At 47.2% G+C, this 25,807-nt stretch overlaps 1 protein-coding gene across 1 annotated transcript in view; it reads right to left on the bottom strand.

Moving 5' to 3' along the window:
* Window positions 1-25,807, bottom strand: part of LOC139541456 (pituitary adenylate cyclase-activating polypeptide type I receptor-like) — a 75,645-nt gene that overhangs the window by 23,430 nt on the left and 26,408 nt on the right. The window lies entirely within an intron of this gene.

The raw sequence follows: 25,807 nt of genomic DNA, 5'->3' as shown, positions 1-25,807 counted from the left end.
GGGTTGGGAGCAATGTTGGTTATTAGTTACTTTAAAACGTTATATATTACATATTACTCGTTAGAGTTAACAAAAATACCTTGTTACTTTACAACAAGTGGTCACCAACCCGTCGATCGGGATTGACTGGTCGATCTCCAAGGCATTCCTAGTCGATCACCAAACATTTATGTAAAAACAATGCTGGATTAAGCCTTGCTTTCCTATTTTTTTTTTAAGGTTTCGTGCTGTTAGTTGTAGGTACACTTTATTCAGCAGCCCTAGTGCCGGGAAGGCAAAGTGTACCATTTTGATCCATTTCATATGTCTGAAGGTAGAACTCCGCCTACCCGGCAGGCACAGAGAGCAAATCAAGTGCACCTACAGGCCCACCGCTCACTAATCAGATAATTCATATCACAATGTGTCCACAGTTTATTTGAGCCGTAGACTGTAAAAATAAGGCTTGATCGCACAGCAAAGTTGATACCGTGAGATTTCAGCTTTTTTTAAACCATGACTAGAGAGAGACTGAACGAATACAGCAAAGCACTGCTGTTTTTATGAGTAAGTTCATGAAAATTGTTTTTCAGTACTGCCAACACATTGTTCAACACTTTTATAAGCCATAAAATGAGCTACAATCAGCTGCAATGAATGAGTAACCTATAGCAAAGTGTTTCCATGTTGTGATGTTATTATTAGGTGCTTGTCTCTTTTATATTGAGGAATATTTCACTTTATCTGGACATCGGATTAACAACATGAATTGGTGCATGAGGCAGAAATAATGCAGTGCGACTTGAATTTCGCTGTCAGCTGGAAGACAGTGTCCCCTTTTCTATGCGGAGGGAGGGAGAGCAAAGAGAGCGAGAGCGAAGGGAGGGAGAGCGGAGAGACTGTGAGTCGGTTGAGAGGCAGCCTCACCCCTGCTCTCTCCCTTCTCTCAAACTGACCATCAGATTAGTCCAGTAAATTAATAAAAATGGTTAATTATTATGCTTACTCAGCTGTGCCTGAAAAGTAATTCAACAAGTGATCTATTACAAGTGTGATCATTTTACAAGTATAAAAAATGTTGTTATATAATTTCAAAATGGTCTGAGAAGAACAACATTGGCAGGGAAATTCAAGCATAGCAGATATGCAGTGATAACGTATTGGGCATATAGCCTACTACAAACTTCATTGCTACAGAACTGTTATTAATAGGTTAATGTTGCATAGACTTACGTAAAAAAATGAATTGAAGCAGTAGATCTCAACATGCATTTTGATTCAAAAAGTGATCTTGACTCAGAAAAGGTTGGTGACCACTGCTGTACAACATTACTTTGTGTGGAAAGTAACACGTTAAATTACTAGTTATATTACTAGTTATATTACTTTGCGTTACTTTGTTTGACAGTCGCTGGGAGCAAGGCGAGCCACATGCGCTCTCCCAAAGATAGGCTACTTACTACCTCAGGTTTGATCACTAGTTTGGCCTTTCATCTGTGGCGCTGCTTTCCTGTGCTAGTCTACAAGTGCTGCTCTATCATATGAGCCAAACATCTGTACAGATGTTCTATCTTTTCATTCAAAATCCCATAGATATGTATAGAGGGCACACTTGTCACTAGAAGGTGAGGCCCTCTGTGGGCTTTGCTATCACAGAAGTGATCAATGGCAAAGATCAGAGGTGCACCCTCTATACATTTCTATGGAGAGCTGTCATGACATTTCTCCTAACAGCTTTTTTCCACTCGCTCGAGAACTAAATGAGGAAACAAGTTGAGATTGGATCATGGAAATGCGCCCGGTAGAGATATAATTCTGAAAGTAGCGCACGCATTGTTTGACAAAGTAAATGTAATAATATTACCCAATGTGAAAAAGTAACACTCTACTATACTCCGTTAATCATAAAAGTAATCTGGTTACGTAACTCGTTAATTTTGTAACACGTTACCCCAAACAGTGGTTGGGAGCAATCAGCTAATGATCAGAGCATTGTCTTCTTCATATTGTTTTGCTTAGTTTGTAAATGGCTTTAAGCTATCACTGTCATCAATAAATGAATGACACACGATTTGGTTCAATACTCCAGCACTGTAGGGGGCAGTAAATCACCAGTATTAGCTTTACACATCAAAATAAGAAGAAATTGACTACTTTAAAATGGTGATAGCCTCAATGGTGCTGCCGATGCTGGTCCTTGTCTAGGGAGCAGTTAATTTTTATTGTTTATTTCACTTTTGTATATTATCTACCTCACTTGCTTTGGCAATGTTAACACATGTTTCCCATGCCAATAAAGCCCCTTGAATTGAATTGAATTGAGAGAGAGAGAGAGAGAGAGAGAGAGAGAGAGAGAGAGAGAGAGAGAGAGAGAGAGAGAGAATATAAAGTATAGACTTTGTTGATAGTATAATGAGAGCACGGGGGGGTGTTGGTGGAGGGATAGAGGATGGAGGGATAGAGGGTGGAGAAGGGAGGTTATCCGTGATAATTGTTTCTCTGTTGCACTCACTTATAATTCATACCCACAAACAGTAGCTCTCTTGGAAGTATCCCCTCTACATAGCTGGTCACTTGTGGGTTGTCATTCATGAACAACTAAGGTGAGAAGACACTTGACTGAATGTGCACTGTGCTGTGTACTCTCTCATGTTCATTGCTTTTCAATGATCAAAAAATGCACTGCATTTCTGGGAAATGTACATCTGTCATTTAGCAGACATTCTTATCCAGAGCAACTTACAGTAATGAGTGCATACATTTTCATACCTGTCCCCAGTGGGAGTAGAACACACAACCCTGGTGTTGCAAGCACCATGCTCTACCATCTGAGCCACACAAGAGATGGGCTGGTCCATTTTTATCCCAGTGGGCCTACCCACAAAATGATCATTATTTGGATAAAAATGGGTCGGTGTGGGGGCCTCTAGGAAGAAAATGGGCTGTTGTGGGGGCCTCTAGGAAGAAAATGGGACAGTGTGGGGGCCTCTAGGAAGAAAATGGGCCGGTGTGGGGGCCTCTAGGAAGAAAATGGGCCGGTGTGGGGGCCTCTAGGAAGAAAATGGGCCGGTGTGGGGGCCTCTAGGAAGAAAATGGGCCGGTGTGGGGGCCTCTAGGAAGAAAATGGGACAGTGTGGGGGCCTCTAGGAAGAAAATGGGCCGGTGTGGGGGCCTCTAGGAAGAAAATGGGCCGGTGTGGGGGCCTCTAGGAAGAAAATGGGCCGGTGTGGGGGCCTCTAGGAAGAAAATGGGCCGGTGTGGGGGCCTCTAGGAAGAAAATGGGCCGGTGTGGGGGCCTCTAGGAAGAAAATGAACAGCATACAAAAAGTGAGATTACGGTACCTGTTACAGTAACTGTACTAAATCTAGGCCTAGGGTTAGAGAGGGACATGAATGTGATGCATTCATCTGTTTAAATGAGAAGACAAGCAGATACGAGTCTGTGCTACTGATTATAGACATCAGTGTAATTCTGATTGAGTAGGCAGCAGGAGACGCCTGGTATTAGTGGGAGGTCTACAAGACCAGATAATCTATTCAGAATGGTTATGAACACTGGGAGGTTTCTGGCTCGTCTTTCTATATCTCCCTCTATCTTCCTCTCTCTTTCTCTGTTTCAGAACCCTTTCACTGTTGTTGAAAGGCAGCCAACATTGTTATCTGAATGATACAAACAAATGTCTTCTTTAATGTGTTTTGTTAACCTTCACAATTCTATACAACTTGTGTGTTTATTTATCCTTTCTATTGAGCAGAACTCCAGCGAACCAGGGGGTCTCTTTCTCAGGCACTAGCTCAGTAAGTCATCAACTGAGTAAAAAAGCTTTTCCTAAGGCCCTGAAAACAGTTGGTGACGTTTGAAGCTCTGTCCATTGACCGCTGCTTACACATATGTCTCTGTCTGTTATTCCCCTCACATGGCTGTCAGGAGCTGTCCTTGTGGGTCTACAGTTGCTCCAAACCAGAGGAGGTATATGGAAGAGATCACTAATGAGAGAGGATCAACTCTCTCTCTCTCCCTCTCTCTCTCTCACTCTCTCTCTCTACAGTCTCTACATCAAAGGCCTGCAGCCTGTCGTCAATTAAAACAGGCTCAAAGACGGACGACTTCACATCTCATTCATAATAAAACACTGTATAGCTTTTGGGGAGTTCTTTTCAGGACCAGTTGCCACAGCTGTGATGTCACAACACTTTCTGACTGATGTAACATACAGTATTTCATGGTTTTGAAGAGTCATGTCTGTTTGTCATGCAGAGGATCCAACTGGCCTAATATATTGTTTTAAAACCTGGTCTGGTCACCTCATGGAGATCCTAATTTCTCATTATATGGGTCACCCTGACTTGTGTATTGCAACAAGACAAGAACATGACATGCTAGTGCCATTTCCGGACTAAAACCTTAGAGAATACTGTGGATAGCATGCTGCTGCCTTGTGCTATTTCTACTTTAGGCTGGATTGAGGACCTCCTCGTGTTCTAATAAGCCAGATATTTAGCATTGTGCTAATTGCACCCCACCTACAGTAATGAAAAGGCACTCAGCCTGTCTGTATACAATAATGTTTTGTGAAAGGGGATCATGCTATTCTGTGTGTGCCGTGTGTGTGTGTGTGTGTGTGTGTGTGTGTGTGTGTGTGTGTGTGTGTGTGTGTGTGTGTGTGTGTGTGCGTGCGTGCGTGCGTGCGTGCGTGCGTGCGTGCGTGCGTGTGTGTGTGTGTGTGTGATACTCTGTTGGTCGCTTGTGTAATCAGTGCTATTAGCACTCTGCTCTGTATCAGTGGAGGAGGATGGAGGGATAGACTAATAAATCAAAGCAAATTTCAAATCAAATCTTTAGACGAATAAAGTGATACTTTCTCTTTTTCTCTTTCTCCCTCTCAGTCTCTCTCTCCCTCTCTCTCTCCCTCTCTCTCAGTCTCCCTCTCAGTCTCTCTCTCCCTCTCTCTCTCCCTCTCTCTCAGTCTCTCTCCCCTCTCTCTCAGTCTCTCTCTCCCTCTCAGTCTCTCTCTCCCTCTCTCTCTCCCTCTCAGTTTCTCTCTCTCCCTATGTCTCTCTCTCCATCTCTCTCCCTCACAGTCATTATTTCTCTCCCTCTCAGTCTCTCTCTGCCTCTCTCTCCATCTCTCTCCCTCTCAGTCTCTCTCTGCCTCTCTCTCCATCTCTCTCCCTCTCAGTCAATTCAATTGACTTTATTGACATGGCAAGTTATTATTACTTACATTGTCAAAGTATACATATCGAAAAATTTAAATAAAATATATATGTATATATATACACAAAATATATATATATTTATATATAAATAAATGGTGGGATTAACAGCAATAATAATAGTAGTAGTGGACATGGGATTACCATTAATAACAGCTACAACAACAATATTAATCAGAACAACAATACATTAAAGCAACAGTAGTAGACCAGTGTCAACATGACTGAGAAGACACATGACCTGGTACGAAAGACAAAACAAAACTAAGCTAAATGGGAAATATTATCAACATTACTTTGCATTTTTCACTGGCTGTCCCTCAGGCTGTGGCAGGAGGACACATATTTGGCTGCCAAAACTGCACATTTTGGCTTTTCACCCAATAAATATTTGAATTTTTCTTCATCTTTTATAGTTTCAAATTCTTTGTATTGAATTATAATTTTGGGAAAGAAATATGCTCTTAGGTCTGAGTATTTGTCACAGTGTAGTAGGAAATGCACTTCTGTCTCTACCTCTCCCCTGGAGCAGAGTGAGCACAGCCTGTCCTCCCTGGGCAGCCAGGTTTGTCTGTGACGACCGGTCTCTATAGCCCGACTGTGCTCACTGAGTCTGTACCTAGTCAATGTTTTCCTCAGTTTTCTATCAGTCACAGTGGTCAGATAGTCTGCCCTCTCAGTCTCTCTCTGCCTCTCTCTCCATCTCTCTCCCTCTCAGTCTCTCTCTGCCTTTCTCTCCATCTCTCTCCCTCTCAGTCTCTCTCTCTCTCTCTCTGCCTCTCTCTCTCTCTCTCTCTCCCTGTCTTTCCCTATCTGTCACGCCCTGATCTGTTTCACCTGTTCCTGTTATTGTCTCCACCCCCCCAGGTGTCGCTTGTTTTCCCCAGTGTATTTATCCCTGTGTTTCCTGTCTCTCTGTGCCAGTTCATCTTGTTTTCCCCAGTGTATTTATCCCTGTGTTTCCTGTCTCTCTGTGCCAGTTTGTCTTGTTTTCCCCAGTGTATTTATCCCTGTGTTTCCTGTCTCTCTGTGCCAGTTCATCTTGTTTTCCCCAGTGTATTTATCCCTGTGTTTCCTGTCTCTCTGTGCCAGTTCATCTTGTTTTCCCCAGTGTATTTATCCCTGTGTTTCCTGTCTCTCTGTGCCAGTTCGTCTTGTATGTTAGTCAAGTCAACCGGCGTATTTTTCCCGTACTCCTTTTGCTATTCTCTTTTTGATAGTCTTCCCAGTTTTGACCCCTGCCTGACTCTGGACTACTTTCCCTCCTGCCAGATTATCCTACCAGCCCTGACCTTGATCCTGCTTGCACTTTGGTACCTTTTGGACTCTGAACTGGTTTTGACCCCTTTGCCTGTCCACGACCATTCTTTTGCCTTACCGTATTGGATTAATAAATATTGTAAGACTCCAACCATCCTGTGTCTGCATTTGGGTCTCGCCTTGTGTCATGATACTATCAGTCTCTCTCTCTTCTTCTCTGACTCCTTCTCAGAGAGGAAGAAGCATGAAGACTTCACATGTAAGGTTGGGTGGATACAGTATTTCCAAGCCTGTATCTGTGTTTAGTACCAGTGATTATAGATTATACAGTGTCTCCTGTAGGGAGGAGACCATTACTTACAGGTGATAGTGACAGCTTTACTATACAGTAGATATCTTACCATCACCATCGGATTTACAACATCACATACTATATAAAATCTATGGGGAGACTCCAAGACTGCTGAGATACTTATCTTATAGTAAACATCATGTATATAGTACATAGCTTAACCGTTAGTGGCTGAGGCAGGGTATTCGACTACAGTCTGTTCCTTCTTATTTTAAAGGCCAAAGTCTGGTCACATGGTGACCTGTGTACACTATTACATCACCCAGACCACCCATACCTCAGAGACCCAGGAATCCATCAGCTGAACATTTATGTGAGTTTATGATCCCCGTGAGGGCCGGTACAAATACAGGGACATGGTTTGTATTGTCAGAGGTACACACCTGATCTGGTTTGTGAGAGGGCTGGAATTAGATTGGGGAAAGAGCTAAGTGTGTGCGCTTCTTTTGTTCAATCTTTCCTTCTCTCACTCCTCTCTGACCTTCACTCTTCCCCTCGGGCCTCACTTTCAAATGTTTAGTGGCTGCACTTGTCTTCCATTTCTCAATTTCTCATACACAGATAGCTCTCGGTTTTGTTGTAATGCTGTTTACAATATTGTTCCCTCAAAACGTTCAGTCTGGATATATGATATCAGTGCACTGATTGCATTCCAGAAAGGACATGATGTGATACAATATGCTGTATTGTAGTTGTCATCTGGTCAGAAGGGAGGGAAACAAAAGAGATGATGGAGAGAGGGAAAGGGGGGGGCAAGATACGGTCACACTTTATTTGGATCGTACCATATAGATGCTGTACAGATGGTCATACTATCAACAAGCTATATGTGGATAACGTGTTGGAACCCCAAAATAATTCCAACAGTTTCGAACCACAATTTTTTAGTTCTGTTCCACTGTGCCGACCAGCAAAATAAAGTTTGGAATCGGTTTAAACCCCAAAAAGTACAGGTTTATATCATTCCTTTCTGTTCCTTTTTTAACGCTCGTTAAATTATTTCACCAATCAGTGATGATTGAGCAGGCAAGCTAGTTGTTTACATGCGTGATGGATAAACAATTGTAGCCTATGGAAATGATGCAGACAATTACAATGATGGAAGCCACAATTTATCTGTAATATTAAATCTGATCTAACCCCTAACATTAAATTTTTTAATGTACCCTATGGCGCAAGATGCGACTGAAGTTTTACGGGTGGGGGGGAGAGAGAGAGAGAGAGAGAGGGGGTTGAGAAGGAGGCTTGAAACGCTGGGCATCTTGTTATGCATTATATGAATTAGTTCCACAGAATTATACCTAGGAGGAGTCGCTTCTATGGAGGAACTTTGAATGTCCTTTGAGCTAGATAGCTGACAAGCTTGTGTGTGCAAAGCGGCACCAGAATAAAAAACAAATCTTACCTTTTTTGCAGTAAATCAATCCATCATGAAACGTGATAACTAGGCCTATGGTATCCTTATTAACTAACATTGAAAAAGTTCATCCCTTCTTCTCTAGCTAATAAAAAATCTCTCCCTATCTTCTGAATCAAGCTTGTAACGTCAGTACAGTAGCCTATGGTAACGTCAGTACGGTAGCCTATCGTAATGTCAGTACAGTAGCCTATGGTAACGTCAGTACAGTAGCCTATGGTAACGTCAGTACAGTAGCCTATGGCAACGTCAGTACAGTAGCCTATGGTAACCTCAGTACAGTAGCCTATGGTAACGTCAGTACAGTAGCCTATGGTAACGTCAGTACAGTAGCCTATGGTAATGTCAGTACAGTAGCCTATGGTAACGTCAGTACAGTAGCCTATGGTAACGTCAGTACAGTAGCCTATGGTAACGTCAGTACAGTAGCCTATGGTAACGTCAGTACAGTAGCCTATCGTAATGTCAGTACAGTAGCCTATGGTAACGTCAGTACAGTAGCCTATGGTAACGTCAGTACAGTAGCCTATGGTAACGTCAGTACAGTAGCCTATGGTAACGTCAGTACAGTAGCCTATCGTAACGTCAGTACAGTAGCCTATCGTAACGTCAGTACAGTAGCCTATGGTAACGTCAGTACAGTAGTCTATGGTAACGTCAGTACAGTAGCCTGTGGTAACGTCAGTACAGTAGCCTATGGTAACGTCAGTACAATAGCCTATGGTAACGTCAGTACAGTAGCCTATCGTAACGTCAGTACAGTAGCCTATCGTAACGTCAGTACAGTAGCCTATGGTAACGTCAGTACAGTAGCCTATGGTAACGTCAGTACAGTAGCCTATCGTAACGTCAGTACAGTAGCCTATGGTAACGTCAGTACAGTAGCCTATCGTAACAACAGTACAGTAGCCTATGGTAACGTCAGTACAGTAGCCTATGGTAACGTCAGTACAGTAGCCTATGGTAACGACAGTACAGTAGCCTATCGTAACGTCAGTACAGTAGCCTATCGTAATGTCAGTACAGTAGCCTATTGTAACGTCAGTACAGTAGCCTATGGTAACGTCAGTACGGTAGCCTATCGTAATGTCAGTACAGTAGCCTATGGTAACGTCAGTACAGTAGCCTATGGTAACGTCAGTACAGTAGCCTATGGCAACGTCAGTACAGTAGCCTATGGTAACCTCAGTACAGTAGCCTATGGTAACGTCAGTACAGTAGCCTATGGTAACGTCAGTACAGTAGCCTATGGTAACGTCAGTACAGTAGCCTATGGTAACGTCAGTACAGTAGCCTATGGCAACGTCAGTACAGTAGCCTATGGTAATGTCAGTACAGTAGCCTATGGTAACGTCAGTACAGTAGCCTATGGTAACGTCAGTACAGTAGCCTATGGTAACGTCAGTACAGTAGCCTATGGTAACGTCAGTACAGTAGCCTATCGTAATGTCAGTACAGTAGCCTATGGTAACGTCAGTACAGTAGCCTATGGTAACGTCAGTACAGTAGCCTATGGTAACGTCAGTACAGTAGCCTATGGTAACGTCAGTACAGTAGCCTATCGTAACGTCAGTACAGTAGCCTATCGTAACGTCAGTACAGTAGCCTATGGTAACGTCAGTACAGTAGTCTATGGTAACGTCAGTACAGTAGCCTGTGGTAACGTCAGTACAGTAGCCTATGGTAACGTCAGTACAATAGCCTATGGTAACGTCAGTACAGTAGCCTATCGTAACGTCAGTACAGTAGCCTATCGTAACGTCAGTACAGTAGCCTATGGTAACGTCAGTACAGTAGCCTATGGTAACGTCAGTACAGTAGCCTATCGTAACGTCAGTACAGTAGCCTATGGTAACGTCAGTACAGTAGCCTATCGTAACAACAGTACAGTAGCCTATGGTAACGTCAGTACAGTAGCCTATGGTAACGTCAGTACAGTAGCCTATGGTAACGACAGTACAGTAGCCTATCGTAACGTCAGTACAGTAGCCTATCGTAATGTCAGTACAGTAGCCTATTGTAACGTCAGTACAGTAGCCTATGGTAACGTCAGTACTGTAGCCTATGGTAACGTCAGTACAGTAGCCTATGGTAACGTCAGTACAGTAGCCTATGGTAACGTCAGTACAGTAGCCTATGGTAACGTCAGTACAGTAGCCTATGGTAACGTCAGTACAGTAGCCTATCGTAACGTCAGTACAGTAGCCTATCGTAACGTCAGTACAGTAGCCTATGGTAACGTCAGTACAGTAGCCTATGGTAACGTCAGTACAGTAGCCTATGGTAACGTCAGTACAGTAGCCTATGGTAACGTCAGTACAGTAGCCTATGGTAATGTCAGTACAGTAGCCTATGGTAACGTCAGTACAGTAGCCTATGGTAACGTCAGTACAGTAGCCTATGGTAACGTCAGTACAGTAGCCTATAGTAACGTCAGTACAGTAGCCTATGGTAACGTCAGTACAGTAGCCTATGGTAACGTCAGTACAGTAGCCTATGGTAACGTCAGTACAGTAGCCTATGGTAACGTCAGTACAGTAGCCTATGGTAACGTCAGTACAGTAGCCTATCGTAACGTCAGTACAGTAGCCTATGGTAACGTCAGTACAGTAGCCTATGGTAACGTCAGTACAGTAGCCTATGGTAACGTCAGTACAGTAGCCTATGGTAACGTCAGTACAGTAGCCTATGGTAACGTCAGTACAGTAGCCTATCGTAACGTCAGTACTGTAGCCTATGGTAACGTCAGTACAGTAGTCTATGGTAACGTCAGTACAGTAGCCTGTGGTAACGTCAGTACAGTAGCCTATGGTAACGTCAGTACAATAGCCTATGGTAACGTCAGTACAGTGGCCTATCGTAACGTCAGTACAGTAGCCTATCGTAATGTCAGTACAGTAGCCTATGGTAACGTCAGTACAGTAGCCTATGGTAACGTCAGTACAGTAGCCTATCGTAACGTCAGTACAGTAGCCTATGGTAACGTCAGTACAGTAGCCTATCGTAACAACAGTACAGTAGCCTATGGTAACGTCAGTACAGTAGCCTATGGTAACGTCAGTACAGTAGCCTATGGTAACGACAGTACAGTAGCCTATCGTAACGTCAGTACAGTAGCCTATTGTAACATCAGTACAGTAGCCTATGGTAACGTCAGTACAGTAGCCTATGGTAACGTCAGTACAGTAGCCTATGGTAACGTCAGTACAGTAGCCTATGGTAACGTCAGTACAGTAGCCTATGGTAACGTCAGTACAATAGCCTATGGTAACGTCAGTACAGTAGCCTATCGTAACGTCAGTACAGTAGCCTATCGTAATGTCAGTACAGTAGCCTATGGTAACGTCAGTACAGTAGCCTATGGTAACGTCAGTACAGTAGCCTATCGTAACGTCAGTACAGTAGCCTATCGTAACGTCAGTACAGTAGCCTATCGTAACAACAGTACAGTAGCCTATGGTAACGTCAGTACAGTAGCCTATGGTAACGTCAGTACAGTAGCCTATGGTAACGACAGTACGGTAGCCTATCGTAACGTCAGTACGGTAGCCTATCGTAACGTCAGTACAGTAGCCTATCGTAACGTCAGTACAGTAGCCTATCGTAACATCAGTACAGTAGCCTATGGTAACGTCAGTACAGTAGCCTATGGTAACGTCAGTACAGTAGCCTATGGTAACGTCAGTACAGTAGCCTATGTTAACGTCAATACAGTAGCCTATGGTAACGTCAGTACAGTAGCCTATGGTAACGTCAGTACAGTAGCCTATGGTAACATCAGTACAGTAGCCTATGGTAACGTCAGTACAGTAGCCTATGGTAACGTCAGTACAGTAGCCTATGGTAACGTCAGTACAGTAGCCTATGGTAACATCAGTACAGTAGCCTATGGTAACGTCAGTACAGTAGCCTATGGTAACGTCAGTACAGTAGCCTATGGTTCAGAGAGGGGAGGGGCAGGTAACCTAAACACGCACTGGCAAAGATTTTCAGCTTACAGGCAGACACTGGAATAAGTTATTGAGTGACAACATCAGGGCTTTGCATATGCGCTTTGTTGCGTTTATTTTTGTCTGACTAGAAAAACATTCCTGTATCCTAAAACAACGTTATTAACTGGTTCCCATGCTAGCTTCGAAACTATAGAGTATTTTGTTTTTTATGTGTTATTTCTTACATTGTTACCACAGGAAATCTTAAGTTTTATTACATACAGCCAGGAAGAACTATTGGATATAAGAGCAACGTCAATTTACCAACATTACGACCAGGAATACGACTTTCCCGAAGTGGATCCTCTGTTCAGACCACCACCAGGGACAATGGAGCTAATTCTAGTAGGCGATCCAAAACAACGATGCCGCAGAAGGGGCAGACAAAGCTGCCACCTGGCCAGGCCCCGTAGACGTGCACATCGCCCACCGCTCCCGAGTATACTACTAGCCAATGTCCAGTCTCTTGACATCAAGGTAGACGAAATTCGAGCAAGGGTTGCCTTCCAGAGAGACATCGGTGATTGTAACATCCTCTGTTTCACAGAAACATGGCTCTCTCAGGATATGTTGTCGGATTCATGCATCGCGCCGACAGAGATAAACACCTCTCTGGGAAAAGGAAGGGTGGGGGTGTATGCTTTATGATCAACGACTCATGGTGTAATCATAAAAACATACAGGAACTCAAGTCTTTCTGCTCACCCATTCTAGAATTCCTTACAATCAAGTGCCGGCCATTTTACCTACCAAGAGAATTCTCGTCAGTTATAGTCACAGCTGTGTACATTCCCCCTCAAGTAGACACCAAGATGGCCATCAAGGAACTTCACTGGATTATATGCAAACTGGAAACCATACATCCTGAGGCTGCATTTATTGTAGCTGGGGATTTTAACAAAGCAAATTTGAGAACAAGCCTACCTAAATTCTTCCAACATAGTGATTGCGCTACCCGCGATGCATATAAAGCCCTCCCTGACCTCCCTTCGGCAAATCCGACCATGACACCATCTTCCTCCTTCTTATAGGCAAAAACTCAAACAGGATGTACCAGTGACGAGCCACGCTTCAAGATGTTTTTGATCACGAGGACTGGAATATGTTCCGGTCAGCCTCAGAGAACAACATCGACCTATACGCTGACTCAGTGAGTGTGTTTATAAAGAAGTGCATTGGAGATGTTGTAACCACTGTGACTATTAAAACCTACCCTAACCAGAAACTGTGGATGGATGGCGGCATTCGCGCAAAACTGAAAGTGCGATCCACCGCATTTAACCATGGAAAGAGGTCTGGAAATATGTCTGAATATAAAAAGGGTAGCTATGCCCTCCGCAAGGCAATCAAACAAGCGAAATGCCGGTACAGGGACAAGGTGGAGTTGCAATTCAACGGCTCAGACACAAGACGTATGTGGCAGGGTCTACAGGAAATCACGGACTACAAAAATAAATCCAGCCAAGTCACGGACACCGATGTCACACTTCCAGACAAACTAAACACCTTCTTTCACACTGCACACTGCCCTATCCCATCTGGACAAAAGGAATACCTATGTAAGAATGCTGTTCATTGACTACAGCTCAGCATTCAACACCATAGTACCCTTCAAGCTCATCATCAAGCTGGAGGCCCTGGGTCTCAACTCGGCCCTGTGCAATTGGGTCCTGGACTTTCTGACGGGCCACCCCCAGGTGGTGAAGGTTGGAAACAACATCTCCACTTCGCTGACCCGCACCACTGGGGCCCCACAAGGGTGCGTGTTCAGCCCTCTCCTGTACTCCCTGTTCACCCACGACTGTGTGGCCATGCACGCCTCCAACTCAATCATCAAGTTTGCAGACGACACAACAGTGGTGGGTTTGATTACCAACAACAACGAGACAGCCTACAGGGAGGAGGTGAGGGCCCTCGGAGTTTGGTGTCAGGAAAACAACCTCTTACTCAACGTCAACAAAACAAAGGAGATGATCGTGGACTTCAGGAAACAACAGAGGGAGCACCCCCCTATCCACATCGAAGGGACAGCAGTGGAGAAGGTGGAAAGTTTTAAGTTCCTCGGCGTACACATCACAGACAACCAGAAATGGTCCACTCACACAGACAGTGTGGTGAAGAAGGCGCAACAGCCCCTCTTCAACGTCAGGAGGCTGAAGAAATTTGGCTTGTCACACAAAACCCTGACAAACTTTTACAGATGCACAATCGAGAGCATCCTAATGTGGTTGTATCACAGCCTGGTACAGCAACTGCACTGCCCTCAACCACAAGGCTCCATCACCTACCTGACCTCCATGACACCTACAGCACCCGATGTTACAGGAAGGCCAAAAAGATCATCAAGAACATCAACCGTTCACACCGCTATCATCCAGAAGGCGAGGTCAGTACAGGTGCATCAAAGCTGGGACCGAGAGACTGAAAAACAGCTTCTATCTCAAGGCCATCAGACTGCTAAACAGCAATGACTAACTCAGAAAGGCTGCTGCCTACATTGAGACCCAATCACTGGCCACTTTAATAAATGGATCACTAGTCACTTTATACAATGCACTCTAAATAATGCCACTTTAATAATGTTTACATATCTTACATTACTTATATCACATGTATATACTGTATTTTATACCATCTATTGCACCTTGCCTATGCCGCTCGGCCATCACTCATCCATATACTTACATGTACATATTCTCATTCACCCCTTTAGATTTGTGTGTATTAGGTAGTTGGTGGGGAATTGTTAGATTACTTGTTAGATATTACTGCACTGTCGGAGCAAGAAGCACAAGCATTTCGCTACACTCGCATTAACATCTGCTAACCATGTGTATGTGACAAATAAAATTGGAATTTGATTTGATTTAAAAAATAATGGTTCTGTTTTGGAACAGTATGGATCACTTTTGTTCCAGGATCTGTTTCTGTTCCTTGAAAAATTGCATTATTTTCCGCTTTTCGGTTCTGTTCCCTAAACCAGTTCCAAACCATGGTTGATAAGCAACTACTTGCAAAGGTTAGGGTTAGGGTTAGGGTTAGGGTTAGGGTTAGGGTTAGGGTTAGGGTTAGGGTTAGGGTTAGGGTTAGGGTTAGTAGATAGTTAAAATCTTGTTGACAGTTATTGAACGTCTACTGAACATCTACAAAACCATCTAAATGGGACTAACCAGATAAAGTGTTACCCCAGATACTGTGGGACTAACCAGATAAAGTGTTACCCCAGATACTGTGTACCTAGAAGTAGTCAGGACAAGTCTTGCCTTGTCTACCACACCAATAGCATAGCATGATGATAGCATAAACACTAAGGCCCGTTAGCTACAAGTAAGGAAGCGAGTTTGAGGAAACCAGACAGCTTGTGTAGTGGATCTGATTGATTTGGCAATATGTTGAAGGAGACCTTAATATTTAGACGGGTCTCTTATGCCTCTTTTCCATTGCCCTGTATCTCTCTCCATCCCTCTGTTTCTCTCTGTATCTCTCTCCCCCTTCTATCTGTATCTCTCTCCCCCTTCTATCTGTATCTCTCTCTCTCCCCCTTCTATCTGTATCTCTCTCTCTCCCCCTTCTATCTATATCTCTCTCTCCCCCTTCTATCTGTATCTCTCTCCCCCTTCTATCTGTATCTCTCTCTCTCCCCCTTCTATCTGTATCTCTCTCTCTCCCCCTTCTATCTGTATCTCTCTCTCCCCCTTCTATCTGTATCTCTCTCCCCCTTCTATCTGTATCTCTCTCTCTCCCCCTTCTATCTGTATCTCTCTCTCCCCCTTCTATCTGTATCTCTCTCTCCCCCTTCTATCTGTATCTCTCTCTCCCCCTTCTATCTGTATCTCTCTCTCTCCCTCTCCCCTTCTATCTGTATCTCTCTCTCCCCCTTCTATCTGTATCTCTCTCTCCGCCTTCTATCTGTATCTCTCTCTCTCTCCCTCTCCCCCTTCTATCTGTATATCTCTCTCTCTCCCTCTCCCCCTTCTATCTGTATCTCTCTCTCTCCCTCTCCCCCTTCTATCTGTATCTCTCTCTCTCTCCCTCTCCCCCTTCTATCTGTATCTCTCTCTCTCCCTCTCCCCCTTCTATCTGTATCTCTCTCTCCCCCTTCTATCTGTATCTCTCTCTCCGCCTTCTATCTGTATCTCTCTCTCTCTCCCTCTCCCCCTTCTATCTGTATCTCTCTCTCCCCCTTCTATCTGTATCTCTCTCTCCGCCTTCTATCTGTATCTCTCTCTCTCTCCCTCTCCCCCTTCTATCTGTATCTCTCTCTCCCCCTTCTATCTGTATCTCTCTCTCCCCCTTCTATCTGTATCTCTCTCTCTCCCTCTCCCCCTTCTATCTGTATCTCTCTCTCTCCCTCTCCCCCTTCTATCTGTATCTCTCTCTCTCCCTCTCCCCCTTCTATCTGTATCTCTCTGCTCTCTCCCTCTCCCCCTTCTATCTGTATCTCTCTCTCTCTCTCTCCCCCTTCTATCTGTATCTCTCTCTCTCTCTCTCCCCCTTCTATCTGTATCTCTCTCTCTCTCTCTCTCTCTCCCCCTTCTATCTGTATCTCTCTCTCTCCCTCTCCCCCTTCTATCTGTATCTCTCTCTCTCCCTCTCCCCCTTCTATCTGTATCTCTCTCTCTCCCTCTCCCCCTTCTATCTGTATCTGTATCTCTCTCTCTCCCTCTCCCCCTTCTATCTGTATCTCTCCCTCTCTCCCTCTCCCCCTTCTATCTGTATCTCTCTCTCTCCCTCTCCCCCTTCTATCTGTATCTCTCTCTCTCCCTCTCCCCCTTCTATCTGTATCTCTCTCTCTCCCTCTCCCCCTTCTATCTGTATATCTCTCTCTCTCCCTCTCCCCCTTCTATCTGTATCTCTCTCTCTCTCTCTCCGCCTTCTATCTGTATCTCTCTCTCTCTGACCCTCTCCCCCTTCTATCTGTATCTCCCTCTCCGCCTTCTATCTGTATCTCTCTCTCGCGCTCTCCCCCTTCTATCTGTATCTCTCTCTCAATCCCTCTCCCCCTTCTATCTGTATCTCTCTCTCTCTCCCTCTCCCCCTTCTATCTGTATCTCTCTCTCTCCCTCTCCCCCTTCTATCTGTATCTCTCTCTCTCTCTCCCCCTTCTATCTGTATCTCTCTCTCTCCCTCGCCCCCTTCTATCTGTATCTCTCTCTCTCCCTCTCCCCCTTCTATCTGTATCTCTCTCTCTCCCTCTCCCCCTTCTATCTGTATCTCTCTCTCTCCCTCTCCCCCTTCTATCTGTATCTCTCTCTCTCTCTCCCTCTCCCCCTTCTATCTGTATCTCTCTCTCTCTCCCTCTCCCCCTTCTATCTGTATCTCTCTCTCTCCCTCTCCCCCTTCTATCTGTATCTCTCTCTCTCCCTCTCCCCCTTCTATCTGTATCTCTCTCTCTCCCTCTCCCCCTTCTATCTGTATCTCTCTCTCTCTCCCTCTCCCCCTTCTATCTGTATCTCTCTCTCTCTCTCTCCGCCTTCTATCTGTATCTCTCTCTCTCTCCCTCTCCCCCTTCTATCTGTATCTCTCTCTCCCCCTTATATCTGTATCTCTCTCTCTCCCTCTCCCCCTTCTATCTGTATCTCTCTCTCTCTCCAACTCTCTCTCGCTCCCTCTCCCCCTTCTATCTCACGTGATCCTGTCCTAGTGATAGATGGGGTTGGATCAGGCTAGGGAGGACAGTAAAGGTATGCAGAGAGATACAGAAACAATGTACACTTGATTTAGAGTGGAAAGAGGACACACAGTATTTCAAGTGTACTCTACCATCAACTGTGTCTAACTGGTTGCCGTGTGGTTGTTGTGTGGTTTCCGACGTGTCCTTGCAGCTCTGAGAGAGATCATGTCAGTGGAAGTATAACTGTGATGATGCGGAAACAAGGCAGAGAGGCAGGGGTATCATGGTGGGCAACGTGCCGTGCAAATGCCAAGAGCAGAGCGTGAAAGACAAATCTCCATACAGACACACGGCCGCACGCACACACATACCACACACACACACAGTATATACACACAGTCATATCCACAAAGAAGAACTGGATTTTATTCATGATTATAGCTTTTCTATTACGGGTATACATTTTCCTTAATAGAACCCTGTAGATAGTTCCACTGTTTCTATTTTTTGCTATCTCACTCACTCATGCTCCCTTCATCATTCGAGAATAGGGTTTTGAGGCGGAGGTGGTGAAATGGTAATAAATAAGGTGTAGACGTGGAGCCTGATCTCCTCCTTCCCTTCCCTTCCCTCCTCTCCTCCACTTCCCTCCTCTCCTCTCCTGTCTTTGTTGCCTCCGTTAGCTGGCTGTTAATTAGAGTTTCAGGGCTCAGCCACGTTCAGCTCTGGGCTCAACCATGTCTAGCTGTCACCTAATCACCCCCAACAACTACCTCTACCCAGCTACAGCTCCCTTACCCTCCCCCATCACTACAATGTACCTCTACCCAGCTACAGCTCCCTTACCCTCCCCCATCACTACAGTGTACCTCTACCCAGCTACAGCTCCCTTACCCTACCCCATCACTACAATGTACCTCTATCCAGCTACAGCTCCCTTACCCCCCCCCCCCCCCATCACTACAGTGTACCTCTACCCAGCTACAGCTCCCTTACCCTCCCCCATCACTACAGTGTTTCCTCTACCCAGCTACAGCTCCCTTACCCTCCTCCCATCACTACAATGTACCTCTATCCAGCTACAGCTCCCTTACCCTCCCCCATCACTACAGTGTTTCCTCTACCCAGCTACAGCTCCCTTACCCTACCCCATCACTACAGTGTTTCCTCTACCCAGCTACAGCTCCCTTACCCTCCCCCATCACTACAATGTACCTCTATCCAGCTACAGCTCCCTTACCCTCCTCCCATCACTACAATGTACCTCTACCCAGCTACAGCTCCCTTACCCTCCTCCCATCACTACAATGTACCTCTACCCAGCTACAGCTCCCTTACCCTCCTCCCATCACTACAATGTACCTCTACCCAGCTACAGCTCCCTTACCCTCCTCCCATCACTACAATGTACCTCTACCCAGCTACAGTTCCCTGACCCTCCTCCCATCACTACAGTGTACCTCTACCCAGCTACAGCTCCCTTACCCTCCTCCCATCACTACAATGTACCTCTATCCAGCTACAGCTCCCTTACCCTCCCCCATCACTACAATGTACCTCTACCCAGCTACAGCTCCCTTACCCTCCCCCATCACTACAATGTACCTCTACCCAGCTACAGCTCCCTTACCCTCCCCCATCACTACAGTGTCCCTCTACCCAGCTACAGCTCCCTTACCCTCCCTCCATCACTACAGTGTACCTCTACCCAGCTACAGCTCCCTTACCCTCCCCCATCACTACAGTGTACCTCTACCCAGCTACAGCTCCCTTACCCTCCCCCATCACTACAGTGTACCTCTATCCAGCTACAGCTCCCTTACCCTCCTCCCATCACTACAATGTACCTCTACCCAGCTACAGCTCCCTTACCCTCCCCCATCACTACAATGTACCTCTACCCAGCTACAGCTCCCTTACCCTCCCCCATCACTTCAATGTACCTCTACCCAGCTACAGCTCCCTTACCCTCCTCCATCACTACAGTGTACCTCTACCCAGCTACAGCTCCCTTACCCTCCCCCATCACTACAATGTACCTCTACCCAGCTACAGCTCCCTTACCCTCCCTCCATCACTACAGTGTACCTCTATCCAGCTACAGCTCCCTTACCCTCCTCCCATCACTACAATGTACCTCTACCCAGCTACAGCTCCCTTACCCTCCCCCATCACTACAATGTACCTCTACCTAGCTACAGCTCCCTTACCCTCCCCCATCACTACAATGTACCTCTACCCAGCTACAGCTCCCTTACCCTCCTCCCATCACTACAATGTACCTCTACCCAGCTACAGCTCCCTTACCCTCCCCCATCACTACAATGTACCTCTACCCAGCTACAGCTCCCTTAACCTCCCCCATCACTACAATGTACCTCTACCCAGCTACAGCTCCCTTACCCTCCTCCATCACTACAGTGTACCTCTACCCAGCTACAGCTCCCTTACCCTCCCCCATCACTACAATGTACCTCTACCCAGCTACAGCTCCCTTACCCTCCCTCCATCACTACAGTGTACCTCTATCCAGCTACAGCTCCCTTACCCTCCTCCCATCACTACAATGTACCTCTACCCAGCTACAGCTCCCTTACCCTCCCCCATCACTACAATGTACCTCTACCCAGCTACAGCTCCCTTACCCTCCCCCATCACTACAATGTACCTCTACCCAGCTACAGCTCCCTTACCCTCCTCCATCACTACAGTGTACCTCTACCCAGCTACAGCTCCCTTACCCTCCCCCATCACTACAATGTACCTCTACCCAGCTACAGCTCCCTTACCCTCCCTCCATCACTACAGTGTACCTCTATCCAGCTACAGCTCCCTTACCCTCCCCCATCACTACAATGTACCTCTACCCAGCTACAGCTCCCTTACCCTCCCCCATCACTACAGTGTACCTCTATCCAGCTACAGCTCCCTTACCCTCTTCCATCACTACAGTATACCTCTATCCAGCTACAGCTCCCTTACCCTCCTCCATCACTACAGTGTACCTCTACCCAGCTAAAGCTCCCTTACCCTCCTCCATCACTACAATGTACCTCTATCCAGCTACAGCTCCCTTACCCTCCCCCATCACTACAGTGTACCTCTACCCAGCTACAGCTCCCTTACCCTCCCCCATCACTACAGTGTACCTCTACCCAGCTACAGCTCCCTTACCCTCCCCCATCACTACAGTGTACCTCTATCCAGCTACAGCTCCCTTACCCTCCTCCATCACTACAATGTACCTCTATCCAGCTACAGCTCCCTTACCCTCCCCCATCACTACAGTGTTTCCTCTACCCAGCTACAGCTCCCTTACCCTCCTCCATCACTACAATGTACCTCTACCCAGCTACAGCTCCCTTACCCTCCCCCATCACTACAGTGTACCTCTATCCAGCTACAGCTCCCTTACCCTCCCCCATCACTACAGTGTACCTCTACCCAGCTACAGCTCCCTTGCCCTCCCCCATCACTACAGTGTACCTCTACCCAGCTACAGCTCCCTTACCCTCCTCCATCACTACAATGTACCTCTATCCAGCTACAGCTCCCTTACCCTCCCCCATCACTACAGTGTACCTCTACCCAGCTACAGCTCCCTTACCCTCCCCCATCACTACAGTGTACCTCTACCCAGCTACAGCTCCCTTACCCTCCCTCCATCACTACAGTGTACCTCTACCCAGCTACAGCTCCCTTACCCTCCTCCATCACTACAGTGTACCTCTACCCAGCTACAGCTCCCTTACCCTCCCTCCATCACTACAGTGTACCTCTATCCAGCTACAGCTCCCTTACCCTCCCCCATCACTACAATGTACCTCTACCCAGCTACAGCTCCCTTACCCTCCTCCATCACTACAATGTACCTCTACCCAGCTACAGCTCCCTTACCCTCCTCCATCACTACAATGTACCTCTACCCAGCTACAGCTCCCTTACCCTCCTCCATCACTACAGTGTACCTCTACCCAGCTACAGCTCCCTTACTCTCCCTCCATCACTACAGTGTACCTCTACCCAGCTACAGCTCCCTTACCCTCCCCCACCACTACAGTGTACCTCTACCCAGCTACAGCTCCCTTACCCTCCCCCATCACTACAGTGTACCTCTACCCAGCTACAGCTCCCTTACTCTCCCTCCATCACTACAGTGTACCTCTACCCAGCTACAGCTCCCTTACTCTCCCTCCATCACGACAGTGTACCTCTATCCAGCTACAGCTCCCTTACCCTCCTCCATCACTACAATCTACCTCTACCCAGCTACAGCTCCCTTACCCTCCCCCATCACTACAGTGTACCTCTACCCAGCTACAGCTCCCCTACCCTCCCCCATCACTACAGTGTACCTCTATCCAGCTACAGCTCCCTTACCCTCCTCCATCACTACAGTGTACCTCTATCCAGCTACAGCTCCCTTACCCTCCTCCATCACTACAATCTACCTCTATCCAGCTACAGCTCCCTTACCCTCCCCCATCACTACAGTGTTTCCTCTACCCAGCTACAGCTCCCTTACCCTCCTCCATCACTACAATGTACCTCTACCCAGCTACAGCTCCCTTACCCTCCCCCATCACTACAGTGTACCTCTACCCAGCTACAGCTCCCTTACCCTCCCCCATCACTACAGTGTACCTCTACCCAGCTACAGCTCCCTTACCCTCCCCCATCACTACAGTGTACCTCTACCCAGCTACAGCTCCCTTGCCCTCCCCCATCACTACAGTGTACCTCTACCCAGCTACAGCTCCCTTACCCTCCTCCATCACTACAATGTACCTCTATCCAGCTACAGCTCCCTTACCCTCCCCCATCACTACAGTGTACCTCTACCCAGCTACAGCTCCCTTACCCTCCCCCATCACTACAATGTACCTCTATCCAGCTACAGCTCCCTTACCCTCCTCCCATCACTACAATGTACCTCTACCCAGCTACAGCTCCCTTACCCTCCTCCCATCACTACAATGTACCTCTACCCAGCTACAGCTCCCTTACCCTCCTCCCATCACTACAATGTACCTCTATCCAGCTACAGCTCCCTTACCCTCCCCCATCACTACAATGTACCTCTACCCAGCTACAGCTCTCTTACCCTCCTCCCATCACTACAATGTACCTCTATCCAGCTACAGCTCCCTTACCCTCCCCATCACTACAATGTACCTCTACCCAGCTACAGCTCCCTTACCCTCCCCCATCACTACAGTGTACCTCTACCCAGCTACAGCTCCCTTACCCTCCCCCATCACTACAGTGTACCTCTACCCAGCTACAGCTCCCTTACCCTCCCATCACTACAGTGTACGTCTATCCAGCTACAGCTCCCCCTTACCTCCCTCCATCACTACAATGTACCTCTACCCAGCTACAGCTCCCTTACCCTCCCCCATCACTACAGTGTACCTCTACCCAGCTACAGCTCCCTTACCCTCCTCCATCACTACAGTGTACCTCTACCCAGCTACAGCTCCCCTTACCCTCCTCCATCACTACAGTGTACCTCTAACTACAATGTACCTCTACCCAGCTACAGCTCCCTTACCCTCCCCCATCACTACAATGTACCTCTACCTAGCTACAGCTCCCTTACCCTCCCCATCACTACAATGTACCTCTACCCAGCTACAGCTCCCTTACCCTCCTCCCATCACTACAATGTACCTCTACCCAGCTACAGCTCCCTTACCCTCCCCCATCACTACAATGTACCTCTACCCAGCTACAGCTCCCTTAACCTCCCCCATCACTACAATGTACCTCTACCCAGCTACAGCTCCCTTACCCTCCTCCATCACTACAGTGTACCTCTACCCAGCTACAGCTCCCTTACCCTCCCCCATCACTACAATGTACCTCTACCCAGCTACAGCTCCCTTACCCTCCCTCCATCACTACAGTGTACCTCTATCCAGCTACAGCTCCCTTACCCTCCTCCCATCACTACAATGTACCTCTACCCAGCTACAGCTCCCTTACCCTCCTCCATCACTACAGTGTACCTCTACCCAGCTACAGCTCCCTTACCCTCCCCCATCACTACAATGTACCTCTACCCAGCTACAGCTCCCTTACCCTCCTCCATCACTACAGTGTACCTCTACCCAGCTACAGCTCCCTTACCCTCCCCCATCACTACAATGTACCTCTACCCAGCTACAGCTCCCTTACCCTCCCCCATCACTACAGTGTTTCCTCTACCCAGCTACAGCTCCCTTACCCTCCTCCATCACTACAATGTACCTCTACCCAGCTACAGCTCCCTTACCCTCCCCCATCACTACAGTGTACCTCTACCCAGCTACAGCTCCCTTACCCTCCCCCATCACTACAGTGTACCTCTATCCAGCTACAGCTCCCTTACCCTCCCCCATCACTACAGTGTACCTCTACCCAGCTACAGCTCCCTTGCCCTCCCCCATCACTACAGTGTACCTCTACCCAGCTACAGCTCCCTTACCCTCCTCCATCACTACAATGTACCTCTATCCAGCTACAGCTCCCTTACCCTCCCCCATCACTACAGTGTACCTCTACCCAGCTACAGCTCCCTTACCCTCCCACATCACTACAGTGTACCTCTACCCAGCTACAGCTCCCTTACCCTCCCTCCATCACTACAGTGTACCTCTACCCAGCTACAGCTCCCTTACCCTCCTCCATCACTACAGTGTACCTCAGCTCCCTTACCCTCCTCCATCACTACAATCTACCTCTACCCAGCTACAGCTCCCTTACCCTCCCCCATCACTACAGTGTACCTCTACCCAGCTACAGCTCCCCTACCCTCCCCCATCACTACAGTGTACCTCTATCCAGCTACAGCTCCCTTACCCTCCTCCATCACTACAGTGTACCTCTATCCAGCTACAGCTCCCTTACCCTCCTCCATCACTACAATCTACCTCTATCCAGCTACAGCTCCCTTACCCTCCCCCATCACTACAGTGTTTCCTCTACCCAGCTACAGCTCCCTTACCCTCCTCCATCACTACAATGTACCTCTACCCAGCTACAGCTCCCTTACCCTCCCCCATCACTACAGTGTACCTCTACCCAGCTACAGCTCCCTTACCCTCCCCCATCACTACAGTGTACCTCTACCCAGCTACAGCTCCCTTACCCTCCCCCATCACTACAGTGTACCTCTACCCAGCTACAGCTCCCTTGCCCTCCCCCATCACTACAGTGTACCTCTACCCAGCTACAGCTCCCTTACCCTCCTCCATCACTACAATGTACCTCTATCCAGCTACAGCTCCCTTACCCTCCCCCATCACTACAGTGTACCTCTACCCAGCTACAGCTCCCTTACCCTCCCCCATCACTACAGTGTACCTCTACCCAGCTACAGCTCCCTTACCCTCCCCCATCACTACAGTGTACCTCTACCCAGCTACAGCTCCCTTACCCTCCCTCCATCACTACAGTGTACCTCTACCCAGCTACAGCTCCCTTACCCTCCTCCATCACTACAGTGTAACTCTACCCAGCTACAGCTCCCTTACCCTCCCTCCATCACTACAGTGTACCTCTATCCAGCTACAGCTCCCTTACCCTCCCCCATCACTACAATGTACCTCTACCCAGCTACAGCTCACTTACCCTCCTCCATCACTACAATGTACCTCTACCCAGCTACAGCTCCCTTACCCTCCTCCATCTCTACAGTGTACCTCTACCCAGCTACAGCTCCCTTACTCTCCCTCCATCACTACAGTGTACCTCTACCCAGCTACAGCTCCCTTACCCTCCCCCATCACTACAGTGTACCTCTACCCAGCTACAGCTCCCTTACCCTCCCCCATCACTACAGTGTACCTCTACCCAGCTACAGCTCCCTTACTCTCCCTCCATCACTACAGTGTACCTCTACCCAGCTACAGCTCCCTTACTCTCCCTCCATCACGACAGTGTACCTCTATCCAGCTACAGCTCCCTTACCCTCCTCCATCACTACAATCTAC

This window comes from Salvelinus alpinus, chromosome 16 (assembly GCF_045679555.1).
Source record: "Salvelinus alpinus chromosome 16, SLU_Salpinus.1, whole genome shotgun sequence".
Classification (NCBI taxonomy): Eukaryota; Metazoa; Chordata; class Actinopteri; order Salmoniformes; family Salmonidae; genus Salvelinus; species Salvelinus alpinus.
Note: the sequence above shows the minus strand (reverse complement) of the source record. Positions and strands in the feature narration are given on the sequence as shown.